A 23,645-nucleotide genomic window follows, 5' to 3' on the forward strand; every position below is an offset into this window, starting at 1 on the left:
AAATTTCACATATTCCAATTTTGCATAACTTTAGTTTAGACATGCACGGGGATCATGTAAAAAGTTGTGTGCAATACCATTGTGACACTGGCTCGCACAGGCAAGATCTCACCAAGGGAAATTTTCTGTTAGAATCAATTTTCTGACAGTATTTGAAGTGAGACACGAACTCGAGTGAAAACAGTGAACCATAATACTGACAAACCATTCTCCCCACGTAAGTATAATTTGTGGATTTATCATGGAATATTGTCAAATTTTCTAATAAAAACGATGCCGTATTGCATTGTAGATACTACACAATCCTGAAAAGGATCATATTTGCTAGGCAGAAGAACACCAACACTTTGAGCACAGGTTCAATTCCAAAGCCCCTCTCATGCTCCCAAAGGCAGCGAGCCCAGTCGAGTCATGTATTATATTCGGGCCAAACTGGCACCCTGCACATGTAAAGGTGAGCTACAAACTGCCATCTAGCTTGCTCCCTCACAGCACAAGAATGAATCGCCTGCACATGTAACAGAAGAAAACTTTACACGCAGAATAACAAGCACTGGCAAAGCCAATATGTCTCACCTATGCAAGAGCTATAGACTTTGCCAATGTGTTTCAGCCAGTTTGTTGTTCTTCAGCGTGGCTACTGTTCAGCACATCTAATATATAGTGGCGTAGAGAAGTTTGAAATGCGGTGGAATATTATACAGTGGAGTGGGGTAGAGTGTAGTAGAGTGGAGTGACGTAGAGTGTTGTGGAGTGGCGCAGAGTGAAGTAGAGTGGAATAGAGTTGTGCAGTGGTGTGACTGTAGTAGAGTGGAGTGTCCTGGAGTGGCGTAGAGTGTTGGGATTGGTGTGGAGGTGCGTAAAGTGGTGTGGAAGTGCGTAGAGTGGCGTGATGGGAAAACAGTGTCGTAGAGCAGAAGGGCATAAACTGGAGGGGCATAGAGTGGAGCAGAGTGTCAAAGTGGAGTTGAGTGGCATAGAGTGTCATAGAGTAGAGAGTGGAGTGGTGTACAGTGGAATGGAGTGGCATAAAGTGATGTAGATTATTGTAGCGTTGAGTGGCAAAAAGTTGAGTTGAGAGTCAGAGTGAGTGTCATGGAGTAGAGTGTCGTAGAGTGTAGTGACATAAGGGGAGCTGCTTAAGAGTAGCGTAAAGTGAAGTAGATTTTCATAGAGTGGAATGGAATAGAGTGGAATAGGGTGTCACAGAGTAAAGTGTCATAGTTGAGTGCTGTAGAGTGGCTTGGCTTGTCACAGAGTGGAGTAGTATGTCATTGAACAGAGTGAAGTGTTGTAGAGTGGAGTGGCATAGAGTGGAGTAGTGTCAGAGTGTTGTAGAGTAGCATAGAGTGTTATAGAGTGGAGTGACACAGATTGGCATAGAGTGGAGTAGAGTGGCACAGAGAGGAGTAGCACAGAGTGGCGTAGTGTAGGGTGGAGTAGCACAGAGTGGAGTAGTAAAGAGTGGAGTGGCATAGAGTGGAGTAAAATAGAGTAGAGCAAGGGGAGAAGAGTGGAGTGGCATAGCGTACTGTACAATGGAGTAAAATGTCAGAGTTCAGTGGCGTGGAATGCAGTAGAGTGTCACAGAGTGAAGTGTTGTAGAGTGGAGTGCCATACACTGTCATAGAGTGTCGTGGAGTGTTGTAGAATGTTATTCTAGAGTATTGTGCCGCAGAGTGGACGAGCATAGAGTGCAGGGGTGTGGAGTGGTGATTTGTAGAGTGAAGTGGCGTGTCGTAGAGTAGAGTGGAGTGTTGTGGCACAGAGCAGAGTAGAGTGGTGTGTCATACAATAGAGGGGCATGGGGTGGTGTGTCAGAGAGTGGAGTAGTGTGTTGTAGAGTGACGTGGATTGACACAGAGTGGAGTAGCATGGGGTGACATGGAGTCTAGTGTCAGAGTGGAGTGGCGCAGAATGGAGTGGTGGAGAGTGGAGTGGTGTAGTGTGGAGTATTCATGGTGTGGTAACACTCTGCGATTACAGACAAAACACATTTTAAGTTGAAACGAGCATTTCATTTGCCCAGACATACAGTTTTAGTGATAAAACTATATAGCACACAAAGAATAATGTGTGGAAATGGCAACTTCTAGTGTATTGATTTGCTTTGATCGTATTAAAATATTTGTTTCCACCATACTTCAGAATTACAAAAACATTTACACATTTGTGCTTTCCTAATTCTGAGATATTGTTAAATCTCTGCATGCTTCATTTACAGATATCATTCTTTTCTAGTGTGCTAGAAAAAAAGCCTTTCCTTTCAAAACCCCAGCAAGGCTGTCACATAAATCCTTTCAGTTTGAAGTCAACTAAAGAAAAGAAAACACCAAGCTCCCTGAGAAGGCACAGCCTGACATTTGACCTGTCTTTGAATGCACAGCAAATGTGGCAAGATAAGAACAAAATTTAAAGTCCTGTCTACAGAGACCAAGCACTCATGTAGGAATACAAGAAGCCAGGCTAACAAGCTATGCACCACGGAAGGTATAAGGTGGACAGCCTAAAACAAATAAAGCCAGAAAATAGAAAGCAGGCAACTATGAGATAAATAATACAAAGCCAGTGGCAGGCAATGGGTGGAATGCATTCCCAGGGAAGCTTTCAGAATATCCCCAAGAACTCTTCAGAAAACCAGACAACTGCGCTATCTGGTAGGTTTTGACCTAAAAAGTGCAGACAAATTGAGCTGAAATCTGCATCTAACAGCTTGACCAGCAGAACATTGTAGCATTTATAAAGTTCTAGGTAACGTATTACGAGTCGCTGAAGTGCATTTTTGGATGCGTAGCACACTATACTGCTGGGAGTTCGTATTTGAGAGATCGTATATTTTTTGTGATCCTACGTGGGATGGGATTAACATTGTCCTGGTGCCCCTCAGTTTTCCTTCTCACCCACTGCAGTGGTGCTACTCTTTGTACAAGCTGTCAGTGAGGTTAGATAAAGTCAGCCACATTGCTCTTCCTACTTTGAGAGACCTGAGAATCTGCTGATGGCTAGCACAATGGTTTTCTTGGACCCATCTGCTGCTGTAGATGGAGCTTTGAAGTAGCTCATTCTGCTTTCCCAGAAGCAACATCAAGGTTGTCCGAAATGGGACAAGGCTCTTAAGAGAGACAAGGCAGCCTCCTCTTTCTACTGGGGCCAAGGGGACCAGGAGGAGCAAGAGACATAAAACGTGCTAGTTTCTGTCTGATGGCAGAATGCCTAGTTGGGAGGATGACGCAATTCCAAGTGAGTGCATAAACTGAAGTACACTACTTCCGAAAAAGTGATACAACCTTAAATACGTAAAAGGAAAAGATTGTAAGTAATTAGAGCAAAGCCAGTGGTGCCAGTGGAATACCCTCCAAACAAGTTTAACTCACACCAGCTGAGTCCCTGGTGAAGGAAACCATCATTCACAAAATATCCCATGGCCTATAAGATGGAACACTGCTGCCACTTATCTTGTAGAGGACACAGGAGTTTAAGGTTGAAGTGATGCCAAGACCAATGCCATAAGATGTCACCGATGACCTGGTACATATAAAAACACTATCTCCATTGTTTCTAAGAGTCTACATAATGAACGCATGATGTGCTCAACCTAGGGTGCAACAGCATCACAGTAATGCATTCTGGTGCATATGTAGTCCCACACACACGTCAGACAATAGTATATTAACCTCATGGACATTGCATACATTCACGCATCACAAAGTCCTACCTCTTGTATTGTCAACAGACTTGCCTGATATGACAAGTACAGTGTAAATACAGTCTCACTGATGTCTCCCCAGCTCTGTCTAATGTTTGAGTGCAGGAGTACAATGCCATGGAAGTGGTGACCATTCTGTAGAAAGACATCACTCTTTCAGTCACTGACCCACGCCATCTTGGCATTTGGTTGTATGTACTTTATACAAAAAACAACTTTCAGAAAGTGATTGTGATGAACAAGTTACTTACCTTCAGTAACGCTTTTTCTGGTGGATACAATAGCTACCTGTGGATTCCTCTCCTTATGAATTCACCCTTGCTTCAGCATCCAATGGAAAATCTTCTTCCCAGCTCTCCACGTCGACGAGGACGACACAATTGCACGGCTCCATGCGACTCCATCTGAAGTCACCGTGCCAATAAGAGGTCCTCGCCGGTGTGCTGATGTCAGTTTCACCCATTTTTTACGGGCCTTTGAGGCAAACAGGTGAAAACCCACTCCAAAATAACTCCAATAAGTACATATATACAGAATATCATCATGCTACAACAAAATCAAAACCATCATTTATATATATACAGGAAAAATATCAATATATACATACATCTATACAACTACATATCCTAGTGCAACCAGACAGGCAACTGGGAGGCGGGTGGGACTGTGACGAATCCATAGGTAGCTATTGTATCCACCAGAAAAAGCATTCCTGAAGGTAAGTAACTTGTTCTTCTGATTGATACAACTACCTGTGGATTCCTAACCTTATGAATAGAGTCCCAAAGCAGTACTGCACTCAGAGGTGGGTGCCTGTCTGATTACACCAAGAAATCCTGCAACACAGATCGTGCAAAATGGCCGTCCCTCCGAACCTCGGAGTCCAAGCAATAATGCTTTGCGAAGGTGTGGAGGGACACTTAAGTTGCTGCCTTGCAAATATCCACCACCGGAACCCCCTTTGCCAGGGCCGAAGTAGCGGACTTAGCCCTGGTGGAATGGGCTCTGATACCCTCAGGGGGAACCTTTTTTGCCAATGAGTAGGAGATCTTGATAAAAGGATAACCCACCTAGAGATTGTTCTTTTATGGACTGCACTGCCCTTCCTCTGTCCAATATACCCCACGAACAGCTGATCTTCCAGACAAAAGTCTTTCGTCCTTTCAATGTAACAACTAAGCGCCCTTTTAGGTTCCAAGTGGTGGAGCCTTTCTTCCTCCTACAAGGGGTGAGGAGGAGAGTAGAAAGATGGAAGGGTAATAGTCTGCCCTATATGAAAAGGAGTGACAACTTTTGGAAGGAAAGCCGCCCTGGTTCTCAACACCACTTTATTTGGGAAAAACAAGGTAAAGGGGGTTTAACAGAAAGAGCTTGAAGCTCACTAACCCGCCTAGCCAGGGTTATGGCAACAAGAAAAACTGTTTTAAGCACTAAAAACCTTAACGGGCAAGAGTGCATGGGCTCACATGGTAACCCCATTATAAAGGTTAAAACAAGATTTAGGTCCCACTGAGGTACATGAAAAGGAGTGGGAGGAAACTTATTAAGTAAACCCTTAAGAAACCTAACCACAATGGGTGATTTACATAATGACGGCTGATCCGGGAGGCAAAGAAAGGCTGACAGAGCAGCTAAATAACCCTTAACCGTAGCCACTGCACAACCCTTCTTTGCTAAGTCCAAAGCAAATAATAAAATATCAGAAAGGTGGGCCTTCAAAGGATCAATTTGCTTTTCTCCACACCAAGCCACAAATTTTGCCCACCTGCCGGCATAAACTGACTTAGTGGAGTGTCGCCTGGCCAATTAAATAACATCCACTACATCTGGTGGGAGAGAAAAGGAACTCAGGTTGCCCCGTTCAATCTCCAGGCATGAAGGTGCAGGCTCTGGAGGTGGGGGTGTAGAACCTGCCCCTGTGACTGCGAGAGGAGATCTGCTCTGAGAGGAACGGGGAGGGATGGGAGGAGGAAACTCCTGAAAAGGGAGAGCATATCCTTTTCTCACAATATTTAGAACCCATGAGTCTGATGTAACTAACTCCCACTCGTGGAGAAAATGACGTAATCGTCCCCGTACAGGTGAAGTATGGTCGATAAAGGGGAGAAAACTAGGGCTGCTTCCCTTGCTGTTGTCCTTCTGAGGAAGAGGATGACGTAGGATGCTGTTGGGTGGCCCCTCTTGTCCTAACCGTCTCCCGCCCTCTAAAGGACCAGTAATGCAAGCTGGTAGGCTGCAGGACCGAGGACTGGAGTCTCCCTCGATAAGCTGCTCCACGCCCAGACCCCTGAACCTCCGAAAGGACCTAAAAGGGGTGGCAGAGGAGGCTTGCAAACCCAAAGACTTCGCCGTGGCCGGGCTATCTTTAAAGCGCTCTAGGGCAGAGTCCGCTTTATATCCAAACATTTTTTACCCGTCAAAAGGTAAATCCAACAAAGTGGTCTGTACATCTGAAGAAAACCCAGAGGACCTCAACCAAGCGTGCCTCCTGGTAGCAATAGATGTACCCATTGCCCTGGCCAACGAGTCCGTAGAGTCCAGGCCAGACTGGATTATTTGTTTTGTCGCAGCCTGCGCATCAGACAGGAGTTCTCCAAATGGTTTCTGTACATCCTGCGGCAGGTCAGGAACCATGGCCTTCACGGAGTCCATGAGGGAGTGGACATATCTACCCAGCACACAGGTAGCGTATGCAGCCTTGAGAGCCATGCTACAAGACGAGAAAGTCTTCTTTGTGGATTGCTCCATCCGCTTGGATTCCCTGTCTGATGGAACTACAGGGAAGGAGCCTGGAGCAGACCGTGTAGAGCAAGAGGCCTGAACCACCAAACTTTCTGGGGAAGGATGTTGTGATAAAAACCCTGTGTCACCAGGCACAACTCTGTATCTCCTTGCCACAGCTCTATTCTCAGCAGGCGACGATACAGGCTTCCTCCAAAGTTCTAATATGGGCTCCGTAAGAGGCTCGTTAGATGGAAGCAAAGGGTCTGCAGAAGCCGAAGAAGGATGCAGGACCTCCGTTCCCCCGGTGAAGACAAGTCCCATTCCGGGGAAGTATCCAGTCCACTGGCCAACTCTAGGCCTTGATACTCTCCCAAGGGCTTGATAATCTCTCCTTCTTCCAACAACTGCCTTTGATACTCTTCCTTCTCTAAGAGCCGCAAAGCCTTCTTGCGTGACCTCAATCGAGCTTCCAACCTCGGCGTCGACATGGAATTTGCCGATGTCGTAGACACCGGCTTCAACACCTGACGTGGAACAGGAGAGGAAGGTTGACTCCGTTCGAATCCATCACTCGGATCCGGCGCCGGCATGGATCCTAATGGCGCCAAGGATGCTCGCGGCTCTACCAACAGCGCCGGCTGATGGGGTGATGAAATCGGTGCCATAGATCTAGAAGGTGACGTCATTGGATCCACAGGGCCTCGAGGCAATGTCATCGGATAGAATGGCATAAACAGCGCCACCTAGTACGGAGCAGGGGAGCCCAACAAAAATGCCAATGGACCCGTGGGACCAACCGGTGCACCAGCAGGGGCCATCGCATTGAACATAGAGAACATGGCATTCAAAAATGCTGCCGGATCCGCTCCCGGAGCCGGGAAGGCAGGATACCTCTGGTCTCCCTGATGCACCTGTGCTTGCTGAACCTCGGACTCCTGACCAGCAGGTGAAAATTGAGGACTGTGCGGAGGCGCCACAACCTCAAAGACAGACTGCGCCGGAGAAACCTCAGGGCTCTGGGGTTGAGAAGTCACCGTCGGACTCACCTCCCACGTCGCACGGCGCCGACGAGATGGAGATCTCGATCTTGATCAGCTCCAAGCCGAACGATGCCGGGAGTCATGACGGCGCCGTTTCTTATGCTTCTTCGAAGAAGCATGGGAAGAGGATCTACGATGGCTCCTATGACCCTTCTTCGCCTTAGCCAAAAAGAGTTTGGCCTCCCTTTCCTTTAACGCCTTTGGATTCATGCTCTGGCAAGACACATACTCCCCGACGTCATGCTCAGAGCTAAGGCACAAAATACAATCTTCATGAGGGTCAGTGACCGACATGCAACCCTAGCACTCTCAGCATGGCTTGAAACCGGACTTCCTAGGGGGAGACATTGTAACTAACAATTCTGCTAGCAACAAAACCTCCAACAGAAGCAAGAGCTAGAAGAAAACCGTTAGCGTTGAAGGCACGGAAAAAAGGCAACTGACGTCAGCACGCCGGCGAGGACCTCTTATTGGCAAGGTGACGCCAGACGGAGTCGCGTGGAGCCGTGCAATTGTGATGTCCTCGTCGACGTGGAGAGCTGGAAAGAAGATTTTCCATCGGATGCTGGCGCAAGGGTGAATTCATAAGGTGAGGAATCCACAGGTAGTTGTAGCCATCAGAATAAATATTTTCTTCAAACATTTTTTAACAATTTTTGTAATCAAGAATGATTTTCGCCAGTTTGATAAAAACAACCTGGTGAAAGCCTTTGACGAAACATTCCTTACCTCAGAATGGCTTTTCAGCTTTTTAAGGGAACTATTCCTTCCTAACCCACTGTTCTTTTGTTTTTCTTTTTTTTTGGAAGGTGAGGCTGCTTCCTTTTCTATCCATTCACCTTCTTCCATGCTTTCCTTGTGCTGCACTCCCTCCAGTCCTGATTTTTTTAAACACATCTCTAACTACCACGCTACACCATCCATGCAATTGCCATTTTCTAGATGCAGTCCCTTTTCCTTTGTTACCTTTTCATCACTGTAAGGAACTGCCTTCCTTGGCATGGTTACCCCCTGACGTTTTGCCTTTTGTTGATACAGTTATGATTGAAAGTGTGCCGGGACCCTGCTAACCAGGCACCAGCACCAGTGTTCTTTCCCTAAACGGAACCTTTGTAAATAGTACCCCTGGTACCAATGGCAAGTAAGGTCTCTAAGGGCTGAAGCATGTCTTATTCCACCCTGAGGACCCCTCACTCAGCACATGTACACTGCCTCACAGCTTGTGTGTACTGGTTGGGAGAAAATAACTAAGTCGACATGGCACTCCTCTCAGAATGCCATGCCCACCTCACACTGCCTGTGGCATAGGTAAGTCACCCCTTTAGCAGGCCTTACAGCCCTAAGTCAGTGTGCACTGTTCCACAGGTGAGGGCATATGCGCATGAGCACTATGCCCCTACAGTGTGTAAGCAAAACCTTAGACATTGTAAGTGTAGGGAAACTATAAAGAGTATATGGTCTGGTAGTTTGTCAAACACAAACTCCACATAATGGCTACACTGAAATCTGGGAAGTTTGATATCAAACTTCTCAGCACAATAAATGCACACTGATGCCAGTGTGGTATTTATTGTAAAATGCACCCAGAGCGCATCTTAGAGATGCCCCCTGAATACCAGTCCGACTCCTAGTGCTAGGCTGACCAGTTTCTGCCAGCCTGCCACAACCAGACGAGTTTCTGGCCACATGGGGAGAGTGCCTTTGTCACTCTGTGGCCAGGAACAAGGCCTGTACTGGGTGGAAGTGCTTCTCACCTCCCCCTGCAGTAACTGTAACACCTGGCGGTGAGCCTCAAAGGCTCATGCCTTTTGTTACAGCACCCCAGGGCATCCCAGCTAGTGGAGATGCCCACCCCTCCGGCCACTGTCCCCACTTTTGGCGGCAAGGCAGGAGAGGATAAAGAGAAAAACAAGGAGGAGTCACCCACCAGTCAGGACAGCCCCTAAGGTGTCCTGAGCTGAGGTGACTCCTGCCTTTAGAAATCCTCCATCTTGAGTTTGGATGATTCCCCCAATAGGATTAGGGATGTACCCCCCTCCCCTCAGGGAGGAGGGCTACTGCCCTCCTGACCTAAACACACCCCTAAATTCAGTATTTAGGGGCGACCCAAAACCCAGGAAATCAGATTCCTGCAACCTACACAAAGAAGAAGGACTGCTGACCTGAAAGCCCTGCAGAGATGATGGAGACGACAACTGACTTAGCCCCAGCCCTACCAGCCTGTCTCCAGACTCAAAGAACCTGCCCAGCGACGCATCCGACAGGGACCAGCGACCTCTGAGGACTACCCTGAAACCGAAGGACCAAGAACCTCCCGAGAACAGCAGCACTGTTCACCAACAGCAACATCTTTGAGACTTCACACTCTGCACCTGACACACCCGACTCGAGCTCCAGAGAACCAACACTGCAGAGAGGACTCCCAGGTGACTACGACCCCGTGAGTAACCTGAGACAACCCCCTTGCCCCCCTACAGCGCCACCTGCAGAGAGGATCCAGAGGATCCCCCTGACCGCGACTGCCTAGTAACAGGGAACCCGACGCCTGGACCCAGCACTGCACCCGCAGCCCCCAGGACTGAGAGGAACCAAACTCCAGTGCAGGAGTGACCATCAGGCGGCCCAGTCAGTGGCTGGCCCAAGAAGCCCCCCTGGGCCCTGCCTGCATCGCCTAAGTGACCCCCGGGTCCCTCCATCGCTTTCTATAGCAAACCCGACGCCAACTTCACACACTGCACCCGGCCACCCCTGTGCCACTGAGGGTGTGTTTTGTGTGCCTATTTGTGTCTCCCCCAGTGCTCCCCGAGGACGCAGGTACTTACCTGTCAGCAGATCGGAACCGGAGCACCCCTGTTCTCCATAGGTGCCTATGTGTTTTGGGCCCTCCTTTGACCTCTGCACCTGACCGGCCCTGTGTTGCTGGTGTGGTAGGTTGGGGTTGCCTTGAACCCCCGATGGTGGGCTGTCTATGCCCAGGAGACTGAACTTGTAAAGTGCTTTACTTACCTCAGAAACTTAACCATACTTACCTCCCCCATGAACTGTTGATTTTTGCACTGTGTCCACTTTTAAAATAGCTTATGGCCCTTTTAACCTATGCTGTGTGTACTACTGCTTTAATTCAAAGCTCCTTACTTACCTGTGTGGAGTACCTTGCATTTTATGTATTTACTTTAAATCTTGAATCTTGTGGTTCTAAAATAAATTAAGAAAATATATTTTTCTATATAAAAACTATTGGCCTGGAGTTAAGTCTTTCAGTGTGTGTTCCTCATTTATTGCCTGTTTGTGTACAACAAATGCTTAACACTACCCTCTGATAAGCCTATTGCTCGACCACACTACCACAAAATACAGCATTAGAATTATCTAATTTTGCCACTATCAACCTCTAAGGGGAACCCTTGGACTCTGTGCACACTACCTCTCACTTTGCAATAGTATATACAGAGCCAACTTCCTACAATCACCCTGTCCTCTTCTTTCTTCCTACATTGTCCTATTTTTTTAAAGTACTGGGTCACCGTAGACATAAAAGCAAGACTAACATAACCTGTTGTTTAAATGAATATTTATTTTTACCACAGTATCATTATATTTTTGTGAAATTATATTTAAACATTTTGCCATTTCTCTAAAAAAATGATGTTTTGTCAACTGGCTTCTTGCGGTCAAACTTTAGAAAAAGTTTATAAAGTTGTAAACTACTACTCCAGCCTGCTTTAGGCCACTAACACTGGCATGGAGTGAGTCACAGAGACCAATGAGGATTGGTTGAACAGTTACCTTACAGTCTGTCGCGTAGGCTCTCATTATTCTAATGAGACTACTGGATTTGAGAAGCAGAATCGCCTGTGGTGTGGGAGACTGAGTCTAACCCACTACAGGTGACACCTGTCGGCCTAATCCGGGTTTTGCTCTAGCTAACTAGCAGTGCCTCAACTCCACCCAAGAGCAGGGGTGATTGGGCAGCTGAGCGCATGACACAATTGACTCCTCAAGGAAATCGTGGTTACTCAGATCGCATCCATATCTCTCTCAGTTACATTAATCTCACATTTATAAGGATGATCAGAGGCAGCATATGTTTCAATAAGGTGAAGCAACTGCATCTTATATAATAAAGTGTGTACTGCAATAACCAGGACGATAAAGCATGACAGGATTAGAATTGTGACAAGGAGAGTGAAGCATAAAAATAATGCTACCATATTGTCACTAAAATCATTAAAATAATTCCTACCTAGGCTATGTTGAAGCACAGCATGTTAAGCTCTAGTTCTGCCCTTCAGGTTCCCCTGGTAAGACATCATCCCTCATACCTGAGCAAGAGGCCTGTAGCCTATAGAAGCAGCTGTAGCAAAGCGTTCAGCAATCTGCATACAGTCGTGGCCATCTGGCTGGAATCTCCCTCTAACGTGTATGGGACAAAGAAGTATTTTTATAATAAAATAAATAATAACAGCTGGCGTTCTGAGAAAATGTCCCTACGTAAGGATGTATGTTTCTATGAACACTAGAGACAAAGCATTACCACGTTTACCGGCAGCCTATCTTACTGCAGCTTTGAGAAAAGCACAGAGTGAAAGAAATGTCTTGTTTAAGAATGCAGTGCTGACCTAGGCAAAGTACAGCTAGATAAAGAGAAATAAAATAAGACCGCAAATGTAGCTATTATTAGAGTAATAAACAAAGCTGATTAAAATATATCTAGGTTAGAGGGCACAGCGGCAGGCCTAGTTTGCTACTATAACATGCATGGAGCTATAACTAACATGGTTACACACCACTCTCCCCGGTTCAAAGTCTAATAATATATAAAAGCTCCTCAAATCTAACCTAAGGCATATATAAAAAAATTCAATAATGACAAGTTAAAAAGACACTCGAGCATGTATAAAAGGACAATTTAAAAATGTTCACTTGTGGTGTAAAAAAAGGCCAAATTTCAAGAGTCAGAGTCATTTTGGAAGTTGCCCCTCGAATCTAGGATAATTGAAGACAGGAAATCTTCCACTTCGGCAGGTAAAGTAAGAAACTCATTGCCAAGAAGAACCAAGGAGCATTTGTGTTCCAAAGCCTGAACTCCAGCCAAGGCAGAAACAATCCGTGGTGTGCCCAACAATGAGTTTAGTGCTGCATCCTCCATGAAGGGCAACTCATAACCAGCTTCCCGTAACAAACGCACCTTTAACGTGCATGTCTGATAAAGAGCCCTCAGCAAGAACATCAACGGATCAGCGTCCAATGAAAGCAAGCGCTGCATGGAAAGACAAACTTTTTAAGTGCATGTTAGAATGAGCACCTCAGGCACTGAAACACAGGCTGCACACAATGCAAAACCGGTCTGAATGACAGAGACCAGTCACACTCCAATTTCTCCAGGAGTGTTGCTCCAAAGTACTGCATCATTTGTTCTCGACACAGCTGCGCTGGTGGGATCGCTTTCAGTCCTCCTTGTTGCGCCCAAACAGCCATTGCGCAGAAGAAATAGCAATAGCAAAATGCCAACTATTATAGTCAAAGTTTTTGGAAATCCCCGAAAATACGGGAGAATACTGAGTGGATGGCTGATGGTATTAAACCGAATATAGAGGAGAAGGTGTGAACGAAACCAGAACCAACAGTCTTAAAGAAATGTGCGATTCCAGTAGTACTGGATGCATTAAATATCCGTCCCACGAGCTCACCAAAGTGTCTCGGAAAATTAGTACTTAAAAGGGACTGTATCTCTGCTGATGACCTTGCCACAATAAGCGGGTAGGTCTTGCGTGCAGATATAAGCACCACATGTTTTTGGAACAATAAGGCCTTAAGTCTGCTCAACTTCTCAAAATTCACATTTGAAGTAACGATATGGGTCCAAATCTCAACTACTTCTCTCTGTCTTGTGGGAGGAAAAAGTACGTTCCTGCAGCATGTAACAATCTTAGAGGCCGAAACAACATAAACTGTTCCAGCTCGCATCCCACAACAGTTTTCACTATTGAGAAAGACATAGCTGCCATTTGAGAGCACCTGGAATGCAGGTCTAATCAAGGGGACTGGAACTCCCATCAGATAACAAGCCAAGTTTGCTGCCGAAATGTTACACGCCCTGTTCATGGACAGCTGTTTACAAACCATTGAATGGCTGACATAAGTCTCGCATTCACTACCGCTAAGAAAGACCTCTTACATACCACTGAGACATTTGTACGAGAAGGGCAGCTCCCACACCTCATGGATGTAACTATCTCCTAGCCTTTCATATCTGCCTACAGGAATGTGTTTTAAGTAGGACGTGAATTGAAGTGTTGAAATAGGCAGATTAATAACCCAGTGTATTAACTATTCAGCTGATGGTATTTCAGCCACAGTAAAAGGCAACTTTTATATATTTAACATGACATACGTTGCTTATTTCTTAGCCATTAGTTGTTGTTGTCACATTAAATTAAATGTGGAAAATATGTCCCTTGCGCTAACGTGTTGTCAGGGAACGCGGCCTGCCTTCAGTGTTTGAAATGTCCAACCCAACTGCATAATGGACCTTAGTTGGCTCTGTCCATGATGCAAAGAAGACATATCACTTTGTATTATGTCTATTGCAGAAGAAACAATGTTGTTTAGGGTGTATATCCGGTTGGACAGGGTATTAATCCCATTATCTACAACAGCTAATGCCTTCTGTAAGTTTTTCTGATCTATTTGCCTTAACCGGGCAGCAGCTTCTTGTTGGAAAAGCTTCCAAATTTCATTATAGACTAAGTATAAGAAGTTCTTTTTGTGTTGTTTTATAGGGCCTAACAGGAAGACCTGTAAGTCAGTGTTATTAGACAGGAGAGTAAGGTGTTCTCTAACAGCATCTAGTGAGGAACTCTTCAACCATTGCTGACATAGTTTCCCTACACTGTATGTTGTTACTATATCCGCATGTTCGGATGACACATAGCTAGGGTCCGGCCTACTTGTTCTAAAACCCCCGGGGAGTTTATAAAACGTTTATGGCACCCACTGGTATCTCTTGGCCACAATTACCACCCGCCACGACGTGACAGTGAAGCATTAAACTTGGCATTCTGGACCCATTCATCGAGCTGATCTTCAGTTGCATTTATATACTTTTGCCTTTTGTAAACTTTTTCAGGGGCAGGAATACTGGGCGCATTCAAATCCTTAATTTTTTGCTAAGCCTAAGCAACTTGTCTGCTGTACTGTTTCATTTAAAAATATCATTTGAACAGGTATCAGGCATGCTTTAAATAAAGCTTCCTTCCCCCTTATTTGCCAATGTCTTGTTCCCCACAAACTTTTCAAGTCAATCGACTTTAACCAATATTCATAGCCTTCTATAGCCAAACGGGAAACAAAGGAATCCGAATAAATGAATTTCGTATCTGTCAATAATATGTGTACATTTTTCATCAATGGCAATTTGAAATAATATGGCTCAGCATTTTTACATTGTGCCCAGAAAAATATGCAAACTTTTCAGAATATCTTTTAGAACTCCCCTGTGGTGGAGTTGGACAATGTTCCCATTGTGTATAATTAAAAATAGTCTTTAGGGTACTTGCTCTGTGCATGAAATGGTGTCCATAATAATCATAGCAAAACATATCACCATAATTCTCTTTAGATTGATAAACATCTTCACTTTCAAATACAGTAAAATACTGCAATTCAGTCATCATGGAATCAACTGTTTTTACATCCCAGTCATCAGAAACAACTCCGGGTATTATTACATTGTTCATTGAAAGTTTAAATACATATGGTATTTGAATGACTTCCGTGGGGCCGTATATATCAAATGTGACTTTATCCCAAACAATCCCATCTGGAATTGGTATAGCGGAAATGTTCACGAAAGACAAGTCTATGTGGACCTTGTGAGAAGAAAAATGGGTTTTAGGACCTCATACACCAGTTCAACTGTTGATCTTTCAGGAAGAAAATGGCCATGTATTAATAGAAAGAATGCTATGACAAAGCCTATCCAAAGAAGGAAAGCTAATACAGTCAAGGTAAGCCACAGATAGTTCCATGGGAAAATAAAGTAATTTGTTTTGAGGCAGTTTCTCAGCTTACATGTTTTTGGCAGTTCAGATGCAGAAGGGGCAAATGAGTCCAAGAAAGTGTCATTGACGTCAGCAAAATATCCAGAAGCAGTTTGTGCAAAAGATGGAGCTGTATTTGTAGGAGGAGAACTGGTAAGGTTCTCCTGCGGTGGTTCATAGTTAATGACGCCATCCGTCTGTGTTGAAGTTGTGTCAAATTGATCAGTACTTTCAGTATTGCTTGTTGTAACAGATGTTAGTGGAACTAATGCAAGATCATTTTCCACCCTCCCCAAGCTCAGAGAGGTGTCAGCGTTGCTGTTCAAAACTTGTAGAGGGACTTCTTGACCAGCAGTGAGAGGGATTCGGGAGCTACTGGGTGCTCCTCTTGGTCTGCTGTGCAGGATCAGCTACATGGTGTAACCTGACATTGTCGATAGATACAAAGCGATTTTCTTTAGCACCAGCCAACGGCAGAGGAATGACAGTTCTGGTACCGTGTATTCCCAAGACTGGGTCCGGTGCACGATAAGAAGGACCAAACTCCTTTTTCACAGCAACTTTTTCACATACCAGATCCCCAACTTTAGGAATCCAGCCGGTCGGTGTTATTGGTACATCCTTAATTCCTGTGTAGGCAGCATTGGCAGAAGCGTTGTCATCACGGAACTGTTGTAATTCCTGCAAGACAGTGACACGTTCATTTATTTCAAAAGGTGTTTCTGCCACCTCCACACCAGGACCATTAAGATCTGGAACATACATTTGAGTTCCAAACAGGCACTCGTATGAAGTATGACCCCCCAGGGACCGTCTAGACAGATTGTTAAGTGCTCTCTGGACTCCATACAGTTCATTAAGCCAACTACGTCCCGTACCCAAGACTCTGGCTGTTAAGGACTGCTTTAAATCACGGTTTTGTTGCTTCACTACACTATTTCCCTCAAGATGAAACGGAGACAGGTAATGGAGTTGGACCCCTACCGAAGCCATGGCATCCCTGAATGCCCTTGAGGCGAAAGCAGGGCCCTGGTCTGAGTGAAAAGCCACAACTGCATATGTGCCGAAAAAGACTTGCAAATCCTTAATAACAGTCCGAGTGTCAGCCGAGCGTTGTGGCTACACCCATAGAAATCTGGAGCAAGAGTCAACAGTGACTAAAATGTATTTGTATGCAGTGTCCGGTGTTAGGGGAGCACAATAGACAAGTACACACATTGTAAAGGTTTGTTAGAAATTAGGAGGGGTGTCTGCGGTGCGCGTTTGTAAGGAAATGCCTCCTTGGCATGGTTACCCCCTGACTTTTTGCCTTTGCTGAAGCCAAGTTATGATTTGAAAGTGTGCTAAGGCCTGCTAACCAGGCCCCAGCACCAGTGTTCTTTCCCTAAACTGTACCTTTGTCTCCACAATTGGCACAACCCTGGTACCCAGGTAAGTCCATTGTAACTGGTACCCCTGATATCAAGGGCCCTGATGCCAGGGAAGGTCTCTAAGGGCTGAAGCATGTCTTATGCCACCCTGGGGACCCATCACTCAGCACATGCACACTGCTGGCCAGCTTGTGTGTGCTGGTGGGGAGAAAATAACTAAGTCGACATGGCACTCCCCTCAGAGTGCCATGCCAACCTCACACTGCCTATGGCATAGATAAGTCACCCCTCTAGCAGGCCTTACAGCCCTGAGGCAGGGTGCACTATACCACAGATGAGGGCATAGGTGCATGAGCACTATGCCCCTACAGTGTTTAAGCAAAACCTTAGACATTGTAAGTGCAGGGTAGCCATAAGAGTATATGGTCTGGGAGTCTGTCATACACGAACTCCACAGCACCATGATGGCTACACTGAAAACTGGGAAGTTTGGTATCAAACTTCTCAGCACAACAAATGCACACTGATGCCAGTGTACATTTTATTGTGAAATACACCCAGAGGGCATCTTAGAGATGCCCCCTGAAAACATACCCGACTTCCAGTGTGGGCTGACTAGTTTTTGCCAGCCTGCCACACACCAGACATGTTGCTGGCCACATGGGGAGAGTGCTTTTGTCACTCTGTGGCCAGGAACAAAGCCTGTACTGGGTGGAGGTGCTTCTCACCTCCCCCTGCAGGAACTGTAACACCTGAAGGTGAGCCTCAAAGGCTCACCCCCTTTGTTACAGCGCCACAGGGCATCCCAGCTAGTGGAGTTGCCCGCCCCTCCGGCCACTGCCCAAACTTTGGCGGCAAGGCTGGAGGAGATAATGAGAAAAACAAGGAGGAGTCACTGGCCAGTCAGGACAACCCCTAAGGTGTCCTGAGCTGAGGTGACTCTGACATTTAGAAATCCTCCATCTTGCTGATGGAGGATTCCCCCAATAGGATTAGGGATGTGACCCCCCTCCCCACCGGGAGGAGGCACAAAGAGGGTGTAGCCACCCTTAGGGCTAGTAGCCATTGGCTACTATCCTCCCAGATCTAAACACACCCCTAAATCGAGTATTTAGGGGTCCCCAGAACCAAGGCAGATAGATTCCTGCAACCTGAAGATGGAGAAGGACTGCTGACCTGAAGCTCTGCAGAGAAGACAGAGACGACAACTGCTTTGGCCCCAGCCCTACCGGCCTGTCTCCCCACTTCAAGAAAAACTGCAACTGCGATGCACCAACAGGGACCAGCGACCTCTGAAGCCTCAGAGGACTGCCCTGCATCTAAAAGGACCAAGAAGCTCCCGAGAACAGCGGCCCTGTTCAACAAAACTGCAACTTTGCAACAAAGAAGCAACTTTTAAAGACCACATTTTTCCCGCCGGAAGCATGAGACTTTCCACTCTGCACCCGACGCCACCGGCTCGACCTGCGGAAAACTAACTCTACAGGGAGGACTACCCGGCGACTGCGAGCCTGTGAGTAGCCAGAGTTGACCCCCCTGAGCCCCCACAGTGACGCCTGCAGAGGAAATCCAGAGGCTCCCCCTGACCGCGACTGCCTGCTTCAAGGAACCCGACGCCTGGAAAACACACTGCACCCACAGCCCCCAGGACCTGAAGGAACCGAACTCCAGTGCAGGAGCGACCCCCAGGTGACCCTCTATCTAGCCCAGGTGGTGGTTACCCCAAGGAACCCCCCCTGTGCCTGCCTGCATCGTTGAACAGACCCAAGGGTCTCCCCATTAATTCCTATTGAAAACCCGACACCTGTTTGCACTCTGCACCGGGCCGCCCTTATGCCGCTGAGGGTGTACTTTCTGTGCCTGCTTGTGTCCCCTTCGGTGCCCTACAAAACCCCCCTGGTCTGCCCTCCGAAGTCGCAGGTACTTACCTGCTGGCAGACTGGAACCGGGGCACCCCTATTTCCATTGAAGCCTATGTGTTTTGGGCACCACTTTGACCTCAGCACCTGACCGGCCCTGAGCTGCTGGTGTGGTAACTTTGGGGTTGCCTTGAACCCCCAACAGTGGGCTACCTAGGACCCAACTTTGAACCCTGTAAGTGTTTTACTTACCTGGGAACTTAACATTTACTTACCTCCCCCAGGAACTGTTGATTTTTGCAGTGTACACTTTTAAAATAGCTTATTGCCATTTTTGCCAAAACTGTACATGCTATTGTGATAATTCAAAGTTCCTAAGATACCTGAGTGAAATACCTTTCATTTAAAGTATTGTTTGTAAATCTTGAACCTGTGGTTTTAAAAATAAACTAAGAAAATATATTTTTCTATATAAAAAACCTATTGGCCTGGAATTGTCTTTGAGTGTGTGTTCCTCATTTATTGCCTGTGTGTGTACAACAAATGCTTAACACTAACCTCTGATATGCCTACTGCTCGACCACACTACCACAAAATAGAGCATTAGAATTATCTCTTTTTGCCACTATCTTACCTCTAAGGGGAACCCTTGGACTCTGTGCACTCTATTTCTTACTTTAAAATAGTACATACAGAGCCAACTTCCTACAGCGTTTGACAGTGGAACCCTTAATTTGTTGGCAGATGTCACAACAAAGGACATACTGCTTGGCCTGTTTGTATAGACCTGGCCACCAATAACGTGCTTGCAATAATGCTATTGTAGCCGCCACACCAGCATAGGCAGATGCTACCCCCTCATGCGCTGCTTTAATCAACTCCGAACTCATATCTTTGTTGGTAATTACTCACACCCCCACGCCAGGTATCTTTACTTCTGTGTCAAGGCAGCCTCCCATTCCATAGAAATATTTAGCAGGAAATGCTTTTGGATAGGGTGTGCCTTCAGCCGTGGCTTTCACGGCAGCCCATATGTCATCGTCCGGTTACGTTCCAGAACGGGTTACTGCAGCAACAGCAGCCATAGCTACTGCTGATTTGGCGGCTTCATCAGCCAATGTATTTCCAGCAACGTGTATTCCAACGCACTGGTGTCCAAGTGTATATTCAACATGGATGTTTGGTAGCGTTTCCTTTATATCCCCTACTTTCCCCCACAGAAGTCTGTGTTTGATGGTGTTGCCCTTAGAATGTCTGAACCCATTCTGGTGCCAGTAATGCAGGTGTTCATTGAAGGACAGGACACAGTAGTACGAATCACAAACAATCAGTGTTAACTGTGCAGGATCCGTATGTTCCAGTGCCATCACCAGAGCCTTTAGCTCTGCAAATTGTGCTGTGCAATCCCCTAGGGTTTGCATGAATATACGTTGGGGACAAAATTTATTATCCTCCATGTAGCCACTTACCACTGCGCACGCAGCAGAGTATTAATGCTTTGTGCCTATTGCAGGTTGTGCTGAGCTATCGGTGTACGTGACTCTTTGATATTGATCAATAGGCAGTGTATTTGCTGGAACTGGGTATTCTAGTTCATATTGCAAAAATTATTGAATTTGTAATTTTGGGTAAAAAATGTAGTCAACATCAGTGGCTGTCAAAGATGTTGCCCGTTGAATCCAACGTGGATGTAATGCTTTAGCATTTGGAACGCTGACTTTGGTAACAGACTCAAGGGCTGGAATTGGAGACACGACTATAATGCATTTGCGCTGGGTTAGTGGCCTTTCTTCAATGACAACCATCTGAACAGCATTGTGAATTTTCTCAGTGGGAGCAAAGCGTTGTTTTGCTGCTGAATACAAATGTGATTTGCATGCAATCGGGACTGTGTCACCCTCATGAAAAGTTACATAGGTGAAACCAATGTCACTAGCAATTACTCTGATGATCAGATGTTTTTTGTTATTCCTTGTGCGTAAGTGTTGTGCTACAAGCATGTATGTTTGCAAAGCTCTGAGAATGCGTGTGTGTTCGACTGTTCAAAATTTACTTGAAAAGTCAGAACGTATTAAGTCATATAAATGTTTTATATGTGATGCATAATCTGGAATGTAAGTTCTGCCAAAATTTAGAAAACCCAATAGGGATTGGAGTTTTTAAATTGTATTTGGAGGTTGTAATTGTGCGCATTTTTTCAAGAATTGTGGCGCTAGGCTCTTTCCTTCCCTTGATAGCTCATATCCCAAAAACACGACGCTAAGGAAAGTTAGTTTTGTTTTTTCTTAAATTGAATTTGTAGCCAAACTCAGCAAATCCCACAACAATGCGGGCTACCCGTCTTAAATGTTGCAGTAATTCATCATCCGTGAGATAAATATCATCTACATAGGACAATGCTTCAGGGTCAGTGTCGTGTAATATTGAAGTCACATGAGCTGTGCACAGTCCTGGACTGTTCTTGTACCCCTGGGGTAAACAACAGAATTTTTTTTTGGGAGCCTAGTGCGCTGAAACTTGTTCAGTCTCTACTCTCAGGGTCTATATTTTGGCAGAAGAAACCATTGGAAATGTCCAGTGTTGTTTTGTATTTTTTGCGCACTATGTTGTTCATGAGTGCTGTGCTATGTGTGTTTGTATAGCAAATGTGCATGTATGACTGTTAAAATGTCTGTAGTCTAAAATTATTCTGTACGAAAAAGTTTGACAATGGCTTCCCTGTCTCTGTCCTTGACACCAACCTGTCTGTAAGAAGAAAAGAGCAGCCCCTCTTGTGTGTGTCCACAATTTGCCCTTCAAAGGCGGATTCCCTTTTGAAGCATGCCTTTTGGGCTCACAAGCTGTTTGGCCTGCCTGCCAGGGAGAAGGCACACCTCTTCCAATGGCACGCCTCTTGTGTTCCTTCCTTATAGTCGTTCACACCTCCTCGAAGAAGGGCAGACGGCTGTCTCGTGGCCAGCAACCACAAATGGTCACTGGAAAAATGTGTGCAACAAAGTGGCTGCTTACTAAAGTTGCCACTTGTGCAAACGTTACATTAATTTGACTTGGGCATCAAGATAGGTTTAATGCAATAACTATTTTGATATCTTGAAATATTATATCTAGTAGTCCCATTTAGAAGTTAGCAATGGCGAGTTGGAAGGAAGTAACCCTGTACTCTCAAATGAGGTTACATGCCTTTCCACAATAAAAACAACGTGTTTTTTTTTTACTGTCAGGGCATGTAACCTTAAGAACTACATTTCCAATGTTTTACTATAATGCACCCTGCCTTTTTGGCTCAGTAGGTCTGCGTTAGGGGTGACTTAGAAATATTAAAAAAAGAAGGTTTGGGTTTTGCCATTGCTTTAAATGGTTGAGTTAGCAGTTTAAAACTGCTCTGCCATCTAGTAATGGAAGGCTGGAAGGCATACTTTGGTTTATCATACTCATGGTGACACAATAAGTTCTGCAGTCCATGAGTAACATTTTAACTTACATTCCTTGGGTACCCCTTGTTCTATATACTAGGGACTTATAAATAAATAAACGTATGCCAACTGTGGTTGAACAAATCAGACATATATCTTTTAACAGTCACAGCACTGACACTGAGGTCTGTTTAGCATGCCTTAGTGCACGTTCAGAGTCGAAAAACCAGCAGCATTGGTCTACAACCTCAGGGACAATTGTGCAAAAAGAGCCATTTTCTTATAGTGGGACCACATGACAAACGTGACACAATCACAATTTGATGACTGAGAAAAAGATGGTTCAGGTACAAATGAAGCACCTGTGTGCTAAACTAAAGAGTGGGGGCACGTGGGCGCGTGCGTGCACGTGTGACCTCATCACTACCATAAAACAAACGGGGTCAGATGTTTATAGATGAGTCTAGAAGAATGTAATTATTTGCTTTTATGTAGAGGATCTATACGATTGCTGGCAGCTCTTCCTCCCGGTGACAGAGTGTTTAAGAGAATGCTGATGGCCAAACTGGCCCACCTGAATTGAACCACCTAGTGACTCCCACCCCTCGTTCAAGAGATCTGTGTGGCTGTTGGCAAATTTAATAACTGTCCTCAGCAGGTGAAATGCCTGCCTGTGTTAGGAGTTCGTGCGATAAAAAAACAAAGAAACCATGGAGGGTTGCATTGGCAAGAGGATGTGGAGTAACAGCCAGAGAAGCCAGGTTCTAGTCTCGGCGTCGGCTTAAAATCCTGTGATTCTGAACAAATCACGTAAACTTTCCCCGTCAAAATAAAGAACGAATGTGGCTTTGTAGAATGTAACTGGAGCTCATGTAAAGCGACTTGCGGGTCGAGGTCGAGCTAAATAAAAGTATGAACGAAAAGTGGCCTCTCGTGCCTGCCAATTCGACACCCGCTTGGCAGCGCGCCCTTCTCTAGTCACCCACCCACTCACGCGATGCTATTGGAGAGAACAAGGAGACAGACAGCGCCGGGCGCAATAGTTACACACACATTCGTGTGCAAGATCCTGGCTTCCCTTCTGTTATTTATTTTCACATGATTACATTTCATCACTTCTCTGCATGTTTACCTATAAATTATGCTACGCTTGACTGGCTGGACTTGAATTTGTTATGTCTATGCACTAATTGAGTAGTTAAACATACATAATGTAAACAGCATATCTGGAGTACATCACTACACCGGTTGGTGCTTGCCTGAGAACCGATGTCATATCAGCCCTATCAGATCACACAATTACAGCGTACTCCAGAAGAGGCGGGGTGCTCTATAAACCGAGCGAACGAGTCCGTCACGCGGTCTACGGATCGTTCACCATTAGGCGGAGCGTTCACGCGCCACTCCTGAGATGGAGACCTATTCTGTGGATGCGGTTCCACCTCGCCGTGTGAAGGCGCCTCACCGGGTCGCCGTGGTTAAAGAAACTGC

Source organism: Pleurodeles waltl, chromosome 6 (genome assembly GCF_031143425.1).
Source record: "Pleurodeles waltl isolate 20211129_DDA chromosome 6, aPleWal1.hap1.20221129, whole genome shotgun sequence".
NCBI lineage: Eukaryota > Metazoa > Chordata > Amphibia > Caudata > Salamandridae > Pleurodeles > Pleurodeles waltl.